Below are 10,331 nucleotides of genomic sequence, written 5' to 3'. Positions count from 1 at the left end.
TACAATATCCCAAATGCAATTCCTATTCCTAATTATCCTGGATATCCTCCTCCTGGGGCTGGTCTCATGACCCAGAGTTTTAGGGACCCTAATCGTCAGTTACTGTTTATCACAACTTTGGATTTTCCTGACTTGTCACGCCTAACGAACGATCCCATTAATTATCTTCCATTTTGGCCGCCAATGCCGAATAAGTTGCCTAGTGCTATTCCTAAGTTCGAAGGCAAATCGGGAGAAGACTCGTCGAACCATGTGATGACTTATCACCTCTGGTGTGCGTCTAACTCCATTTCAGATGATTCAATCCATCTAAGACTTTTCCAGCACACTCTAATTGGTCTTGCGGCCAAGTGGTACATTGAGTTACTGCAAGGCACTTTTTATAATTTTAGTCAGTTAGCTACCTCGTTTTTAACTCATTTTCAGTTGCCAGTCAGATATGACAATGGCACATAATTACTAACTTAGTTAAAGCAATCGACGTCCACTTACATTTCAGATCATATTCATGAATGGAGACGTCGACAACGCTTAGTGAAGCTTTTTATTCCGGATCAGATTTTGGCTGAATGGTTTGTAAAGTCTTTGTTGCCAAAGATCACTGAAGATGTAGCTAAAGCCGAAGTTGTTACTGAGGAGCAAGTAATTGCTCAAGCACAGTACCTTGACTTGGTCTATACTCAGTCAGGTACGTTACACGAGAAAATCCCCGATCTTCCCAAGCAAAATCAAATCGCTGTAGCTCCTTCGGGATCTCATGCCGCTGATGGTATGATTGGTGCGGTTAACACTAAAAGTAAGAAGAAGTCTTCCAAGAATTCTTCTCCTATCATAACCTTGCCTGATTCCCCGACAGGAGATTCTTCTGCGGAGATTTCCGCCGATATTCACGTTGTAGAGTCATCTACAATCAAATCAAAATCAGGTGGGAAGAAGAAAGGAAAGAAGAAGAATAAAACAGACAAAAATTCAAAGGAGAAACTTGAAGAATCAGAATCCAATGATGAAAACGCAAACCTCGCTATCCTTGTCTCATTTGTGATGATGAACATTTTACAAGAGACTGCCCTCATCGTGCAGAGGTTGCGAAGATTGTCAAAGGTTCCCAAACGCCTGCTATTTTGAAGGATCCTTTTGCAGCTCAAGATAGTAAGATGATAGGTTCTTCCTCGAGTGCCAATGAAGAACCCATCATGATGATGTCCCATGTTAGGATTGCGACTCGATCACATGATTATGGTAGTAAAAGTCTTGTTGATGGTAAAGAAGTAGAATCTTCTCATTCTAATCCATCAACCTCAGCTCCCGGTTCTGATCCACTACAGATCAAGAAACCTAATCCAGACTTGGTAATCAAACCGCCCGCCAAGGGTATACTTCGAAAGTCAGCTTTTAATCCACACGCGAGAGCGGCCCAGAACTATAACATTGTTGAGGATTTAGCTGTTTCACCCTCAGAAATGTCAGCTTTGGAAGTGCTGCAATCATGTCCAGCACAGCGTATATTACTTTTGTCGGCTATAGGAGCTGTTGACGTTCAGGACTCGAACCTAATAATTTTCGATGTAGAAAATAGTACACCGCCCTTACCTCATCAAATGACTTTCCAGATTCCAGTGATAGTAAAAAACAGGCCTATTCATCGGATTGTGATTGATGAGGGAGCCTCAACGTGTATTATGTCGATACAGTGTTGGAGATCGCTTGGTTCTCCTTCGCTAAATCAATCCCCGACGATTCTAAAGGCCTTTGTTGGCCGTGGGTTTCATCCTTTTGGCATTCTACAGGATTTGCCTATAGGGGTTGAAGGAAAAATTGTTAATCTAGATGTGGAGGTGGTTGATGCCCCTCTTGATTACAACCTTCTCCTAGGTCGAAGTTAGTCTTACGCTATGACAACGGTCGTTTCATAGGTCTTTCGGGTTATAAAGTTTCCTCATAATGGAAAGATCGTAACAATAGATCAGCTGGCTTACTTTTCATCCGACCCAGCCTCTTCTGAAAGTATTCAGCATGTCGGTAAAACAACTATCCCATATAAGGATGTTGGAGTAGGACTAGTTAAAGATGCTGGTTTATTGGGAACTTTTCCTTTTCCTCCGATCAATGCATCATCTTCATTTGCAACCATTCATATGATTACATCAGACACCATTGTTTATGATGATCTTTGGATCATTCCTTCTAAATCTGAAATAGACTCATTTGGTGATGTCATGCCTTTGAGTCCATATGAAATTGTGTATGAGGCCGTGCAATCGTTTACCGACCCATCTTCAATCGAAATTGACTTAATGAATGTGGTCCATGAAGAATCACTTTTCACATCAAGCTCGGATTCAATCACGTTTTCTGAACTTGTTCACTCTAATGAGCAAATTCGTGAAATCCTATGTGTAGATGATTTACCATGGGAAGGTCTCCATCACAGATCTTCATTTTTACCTGAGAATGATCGTTTTGAAAATGATTTTTCATCAATCTTTACGACTGAATATGTCAAGGAACCTCAGAATCCAATGAAACATCCTAATTCCAAGTTAAATTTGGGAAACATCTCTCGAACTATTCCTATTGACATTTCGGTTAAGCCTGGAATTGTTGAGAACATTCATATAGGTGCCTCGTGTACAGATGACGAAATTCAAATATATAAGGCCCTATTTCAAGAATTCCGTGACGTGTTTGCCTGGTCCTATGAGGAAATGCCAGGAATTGATCCCGCGATTGTTATTCATGAGATCAAGACTTACCCGGACGCTAAACCCATCCGACAATGTTTGCGTCAGATTCACACAAGAAAAGCTGCTGCAATTAAAGCCGAAGTTGAAAAATTACTCAAAGCAGGTTTCATTTATCCGATCCCGTTAACGGATTGGGTATCGAATATTGTTCCGGTTAACAAAAATCAGGGAACAATAAGAATATGTATCGATTATAGGGACATCAATCGAGCCTGTCCAAAGGACAATTACCCAACTCCCTATATCGACCAAATCATTGATGATTATGCTGGTAGCGAAATATTCTCCTTCATGGATGGTTTTTCTGGATACAATCAAATCAATATTCTACTCCCGATCAACCAAAAATAGCTTTCATTTGTCCGTGGGGGACATTTGCTTATTGCAAATTACCTTTTGGGCTCCAGAATGCCAGAGCAACTTTTCAAAGGGCTATGTCTTATGTGTTTCATGACATCAAACACATTGTGCAACCCTATCTCATGACTTGCCTGCTCATTCATTACATCGAGTTGATCACCTCGTCCATTTACGAGCAATCTTTATGAGGTGTAGGCATTATCGGATTTGGTTGAATCCAGACAAATGTGTTTTCTGTATAGAAACGGGTCGGTTGCTGGGGTTTGTAGTTTCGAAAGTTGACATTCGCGTCGATCCCTCAAAGGTCGAAGCTATTCTCAAATTTCCTCCTCCTTCGAGTCTTCGCCAACTCCAAAGTTTGCAAGGGAAAGCAAACTTTTTACGACGATTCATTCCTAACTACGCCGAGGTTACAAAGGGTTTTACCCGGTTGTTGAAACAAAATACTCCATTCTATTGGGATGAGATAGCTCAGAAATCTTTTGATGCACTCAAACACGCGTTGACCCATGCACTGTTATTGCATCCTCCCAACTATAACCAGGGTTACTTCTTGTATCTCACCGCCTCTCATTCCAACATTGGAATGGTCTTAGTTCAGGAAGATGAATTCGGAACTGAGCATGTGATATATTACCTTAGTCGAAATTTAAATCCAACTGAGCTAAAATACTCACATGTGGAGAAATTGGCATTAGACGCTGTTCAAGCTGTCCAACGTTTTCGTCACTACATTTTACTACGTAAAACTACAGTGATTTCGGATTGCAACCCTATGATCTACATTTTGACCAAGCAATTGCTAGTGGGCAAGTACTCTAAATGGATCATCATCCTGTAGGAGTTCGACTTGGAATTTGAAAAATCTAAGTCTAAGAAATCTTTAGTTTTTGCGGAATTAATGTGTGGATTCCCGTGTGCTGACACGGAAACTGTGGCGGGGGAGCCCATTGCAGACGAATCCTTGTTTCTAATCAGCACTTTAGATCCATGGTATGGGGATATCATCATTTATCTCCAGACCCAATCCTTTCGGCCAGAAATTTCAAGGTCAGAACGTCGGAAAATACGATTCCAGTCCCAACAATATAGGATTATTGGAGATACTCTTTATCGCCGTGGGGCGGACTTTGTTTTTTGACGTTTCTTAACTCACGAGGAAAGGGTTCTAAATGACTGTCACTCTGGAGCGTGTGGCGTTCATATGTCCGGGTATGCCACAACCCAAAAGATATCGCGCGCTGGCTACTTCTGGCCGTCTTTGTTTAAAGATTGTATTACTGCGGTCCGAAAATGCCACAACTGCCAAATTTTTGATCGAAAGATGCGCGCTCCACCTGCTCCTCTCCACCCTATAATTGTCGTTGGTCCTTTTGCCAAATGGGGTATCGATTTTATTACATGTAACCCTCACTCGGCCGGGGGGCATGCGTATATCATCATTGCGGTAGATTATTTTACCAAGTGGGCTGAGGCGATGCCTACATTTGAGGTAGACGGCAAGACAGCTGCAATTTTCGTGTTCAATCATATAATTGCTAGGTTTGGTGTCCCACAAGCGATAATCACTGATCATGGGCGTCATTTTCGAAACGTTATGATGACCGAACTTACAGGCCAGCTTGGTTTGCGCCACGATAGTTCAACCCCTTATTATCCACAAGCTAATGGTCTGGTTGAATCCATCAACAAAGTTTTAGTCATCATGATCCGACGAATAATTGGGATTCATTGGTCGAATTGGCTTAACATGCTATTTTCAGCGCTTTGGGCGTACCGAACTTCAGTAAAAACATCAACAGGGTTCACTCCTTCCAACTAGTCTATGGTCTAGAAGCTGTGTTACCCATTGAATGCGAAATCCTGTCACTGCAAATGCCCATCGAGTTACTTCGAGCCACTTCTGAAGAGGAAAAGCGTTTGTTATACTTGGCGCAATTAGATGAGAATCGACGTGACGCTGCATTGGCGATCGAGACTCACGCAAAACGTATGAAAGCTTAGTATGATTGAAATGTGACCCCTCGAAATTTTTCGGAAGGAGATCTAGTCTTAGTTTAGAATCAAGCTAATGATAAATTAGGTGCTGGAAAATTCGTTCCTATGTGGCATGGTACCTATTTTGTCAAGCGAAAGCTAGCAAAAGGGGCCTACGAATTGGTAGACTTTGACGGGGACTCTTTGGGTAAACCCAGAAATGGTCTTTACCTGAAGAGGTATTATGATTAAAGAATGGGTGTGGAGATTTTTAGTTAGGATAGCTCTTCTTTCTAGCTGGTGTGTTTTAGTTTAAACAATGTGCTTAAGCTTAGAGAGTGTTTTTTTGTCATTATTCCTGCTTATCTTAGTTTTACTCTTGATATTGCAGATGTCGCTGATGGTGCTTGTCGTAATACACGGAACATTTCTTCCGCAGCTTGGGTTATCTATTCGCCCTCTAACGAGTTAGTATCTATGCATGGGGTAAGCCTCGGTCAAACAATGAACAACATTGCCGAGTATAGTGCAGTGATTGAGTTATTATCTGAATCTATTTTATTTGGGATTCGGAGTTTGATAGTGAGGTTAGATTCTGAACTCGTTGTATTACAGCTTAATAGAGTGTATGCCATTAGAAATCCAGTGTTATTAAGATTATTTTTGAGAGTGCGTCTCTTGGAACGTGAATTTGATTATATTGAATATCAACATATTCCAAGATCTTTAAATACATTAGCAGATGCAATTTCTTCTCGAATGTTAAGTATACATTTACAATAATCATACATGTAAATTTAAAACCATTCCATAACATGATTTACAAGATAAGCCGGTAATAGTGATATATATATATATATATATATATATATATATATATATATATATATAGGAGTGTGTGAAAAAATACATCGTCCTTGATCATAGGTTGAAAAACACCTTATGATCGGAAAAAATGATAAGTACAAAAAACAAAAATGTCATATGTGCCCACAATAGGCGATCATCCTATCACTAGTGATGATCTCGATAAGAAACCACTGCACGGGCCACCTTGCAAAGGAACCTCCTAAAAGGTCCTGGGACCCCAATCACATAGCGCTGAAGTCGACGAGGAATGTCATCTATAGTGGTCTCCGGAATATCTCCTGTCAAGCGCTCGAGATGACCCTCCAACTCGGCCAAAACCTCTGCTGATTCGTCCTGTGGGGCTGGCGTGGATGCAACTAGTTGTTTCCTCTCGTAAGGCTAGAGAGCAGCTGGTCACTGTGGACCCACATCTGCATTTGAAACTTTTGCTATCAGTTTTGGACGATAGAAAAATAATAAAAAAATTAAAATAGGAAAAATGTTGAAAATGATTTTACCTGAGTCATCCCACTGCTCTCCTAGTGGAAGAGCCATGTCTGGGTCACCACGAAAATCTACCCCAGTGTAAGGGAAGTCCTGAATAGAAAAAACCTGGTTTTCCAACCATTGGAAATACTGAGGTTTGAATCGAACAACCTCTGTCCTCTCGTCCGGATGACGGGCCATAACTGCGACCCATCGCATCAGTTTGGGCTCTCGAGGAAGCCCATCTCCAACAGTAAGGTTCTGCGGGATCAACATGGGAACCCTCTCCAGACCAAAACTCACAACCAAAGCCCCATAACCAAAGGTCTTTAGTTGTCTGTTCTTGGCTCTGGTCAGTTGGCCTTTCACATTGGCCAACACAGCATCGCACCAGTTGAAGATGGTGCCTCGAAAGTAATTAACTGCCATACGCATCTGGGATCCGGTGGAAATATGTAATGCGGCACTCCCACAAAGTCTGGTGCCAGTAAATGCGATCACCATGAGTTCAAGAAGGGATATGGTTTATATGTCTATCCCTTAGTCTCTAGCCTGGCTATTGCAGAACTCTAGCCGGAGGCTATCGACAGACTGGCCACCTGGCCTAGCCCCGAATAGAGTCAAGTCTTCACCTCTCTTAGGCAAACCAGTCAAGAAATATATGTCTGCCGGCTTGATTTTGAGCTGGTGGCCACCAATGAAGAAGCACTGGTCCTGTATGCTCCATCTGTCAACCAGCCACTGTAAGAAATCCCCCTGAGCCCTAATGCTAGGAATGGCCCAGAATTTGTACACGCCACACGCCTTCAAAGCATCAAGCGAAGGTTGATGATTCCATGTGGTAGCATCCACGTCCTCATGCTCTCGTTCACGCCAATCTAGCATGATGTACTCTCTGCATCAAGTAAAAAGATAAATTAGAATGCTAGAAATTATTTTGTTTGGGCCAATTTTGAGAAATTTTGTGTTAAAAACCCTTGCGGTGGGGACTGCACCCTCCAGGTTAGACATAGTGCATGGGTCCGCATCTTGTCTACATGGAAGGTGTAGACCCCTGACTTTTTCCCAATGGAGAAAAAGTCGGGGTCTGCAGGCCAACAGTGGTACACCTGCGGGCCCCCGTGCACGGGTTTTAAGGCTAAAAACCCTCCAAAAAATGAAATGAAAGCCTAAAACAAGAAATGAAACGGTTAAAAATGAAGAGTAGGATGATGTGGATTACCTGGAGAAGACGACGTTTGATTCTGACGGTTGGATTTTCCGCAATCTTCACGGGAAGTTTTCTGAACAAAAGCACTATTTACTCACCCAAAACTCAAACGGTAAAAATGAATTGACGAAGGCCCTTTTTATAAGTTTTTTGAGTAAATAAATTATAAATTTGTTTATGTTTCACTTTGGAAAGGTATTTTCGCAACATTTTTATCCATTTTAAACAGGTATGGGTAATGTTTGCGTTTTTGTTCAAGAGAACGGATTATTCAGGCGAAATCTATCATTTTCGACCAAAAAAAAAACATTTAGAGTCACCTTTAAGCTCTTTTCTGACTCCTGAAGCATAAAAAGATTGCCGACTTTTTCTTTTAAACTCGTTAAAACAGAACTAAAATATGGTCCACTTACAACTCTTTTCTGACCGTAAAAACATGAAAAGATTGCTGGATTTTTGTTGTTTCAAATTCGATATTGGTTATAAAACGACGTGTCATTGATCGCTTTTTTACTTTTTCAGATCAAGGGCACTAATTACGAAAAGTACTCGGTTGTAAAGATCAAGCGGTTCTCTCAAGTATTATTTTATACTTTTTCGTGCTTGGGAGACACAAATTTATGAAAAAGGTCAAACTTGGAGTCTTCTTAAGTTTTTTCAGACTCTCTAAAATTGAAAAACACCGAGTTTCTCCTATACTGGACTCGTTAAAATTTTACAGTAAAGGACTCGTTCAACTACAAACAGGAACGAACCACTCCTTCTTAGGGTTCAAATTTAAACTAAGTTGGACTCATCCGAAGGATGAGCTTATAATCAAGCAAATGTTATCCTCCTCAAGCTTGTCAAAAATAAAGAGGTACTTGCAAGAAATGGTGGGGGAAAAGAGAGAAAAATGAGCTTGTTTGTCATACTTTGTAACCACTCTTGAACACGACACTTTTATTCACCTGGGTTGGGAAATCCTTTGCCTAACAGTTGATCAAACCACATTGAAAGTCTTCAGCCGGTTTCTGGGTATTAACTTTGGGTCAATTGTCACCAAGCCATCTGTCGTGTCGTTATGTGTTCAAGAGGTCATTGCCAATAAGCCATTCATCTGTAAAATATCTGTCATCCATCTTGACCATCCCTGAGTCAGTCCTTGCAACTAAATTTCTTCAACTTGATCTATGATTTCGTGTTGTGGGCTTGCCTGCGACGGATCGCTTTCTATCGACTTCAGCTCATTATCTAGAAAGATGATCTAGAAATCGTCAGTACCTTGGGATCTGCATGCCTCAATGGCAGGTTTCTCACCTTTGACGACAGGTTGCATCATAGACCTTCGATCAAAGGATTCTGTGACATGTTCGACATCAACACATTTATTCACATCTCATGGATTGTACTGGGTACTTTGAGAGCCATTGACATCACTGGTGGTTTCTCTCACACTTGTTAACAGTTTACATGATTGATTGGTAATCAAGTGGTTTCTACCATGTTCGACATCAACACATTCATTTGCATGAATAGAATCGTACTGTTTCGGGAAGTAGAAATGAAGACCCTGGATCTAATTTCCACAATCCAGGCTGCGAGGAATTTTGTATTCCTTATATAATGGACTATTCATAAACAGATGGCTGTGTCCATATTGTGTCCACATGAGTCTATACTTGTGATGTATTCTAAGATCATTCCTATATCAAAATAGTAGTTAGTTTTCTAAGTCAGTTTTGATCTGAGTATGGGAATGCCTACCTCAGCGATGATATGATCTCATATATATATATATATATATCTTGCATTGAATGTTTTTATAGGTTCCAACTGGGCTCTCCACAAGATGATCCTCGAAATGATAAAGTACTTCACTCTTCCTAAATGATAAATGAAATCCTCATCTACTACAGACTTCGCACTTTAGGGGGCAATCTGTTACACAAAAATATCGTCACCATGATTATTTGCAGTTAGTATGGGTCTATCATCACTTGTACTGTCCTCCTAAGCAAGTCTCAGGCCTCAACTCTTCAAGTCAAGCTTTGAAATTGAGGGAAAGACATTGAAAATCAATAAAACTCTGGTTCCGCACTTTCTCTCACTATTGCCTGCGGTCCCGCACCTTCTGTTTACAAAAACTGCGGACCTGCCCGCTCTGTCCCTAAAGGTGTGGGTGTGGACCCCTGTGAAAGTCAAAAAGGCGCAAGTTTATTCTAAAAAACTCACTTTGGGTTAATTCTAGATGATTCTAGAAGGAATTTTGACGTGGATTGGCCGCTCTTAGGTGGTTCATGCATCCCAAAAGAGAAGGAGCTAATCCCTTGATGAGAGGAGTTATCCCTTTGAAGGAGGGCTTTATACCTTTGAAGGAGGACCTAGTAACTTCCCTCCATTGCACTATAAATTCAGGCATTGTGCTGGTTGCGAGGGAGGTTAAAAGCTGAATATTTTTGAGGGTAAATGCTGGTGAAATTAAGTCTTCCTATTTGAGCTTAAGAGGAGAGATCACATACCTTTTTGGCTTCATTGGGAAGAGAGTGAAACTTGTAAAAGTAGAGGAGACTTCTTGTTGGACCCTGGGAGGAGCTTGTACAGCGTCAAGGCACAGGTTGTAAAGTTCTTCTTCTTTTGAATTAATACAATCAAACTCATTTTTCTCAACAAATTGTCTCATGTTATTTGTTTCATGAATTCCTTGACTTTCATGTTAAATATGT

The sequence above is a fragment of the Pinus tabuliformis genome, chromosome J (genome assembly GCF_031772625.1).
Source record: "Pinus tabuliformis cultivar Carrire ecotype Pingquan chromosome J, CPIR1, whole genome shotgun sequence".
NCBI classification, from domain to species: domain Eukaryota; kingdom Viridiplantae; phylum Streptophyta; class Pinopsida; order Pinales; family Pinaceae; genus Pinus; species Pinus tabuliformis.
The sequence above is the reverse complement of the archived record's forward strand: the minus strand, read 5'-3'. Positions refer to the sequence as shown.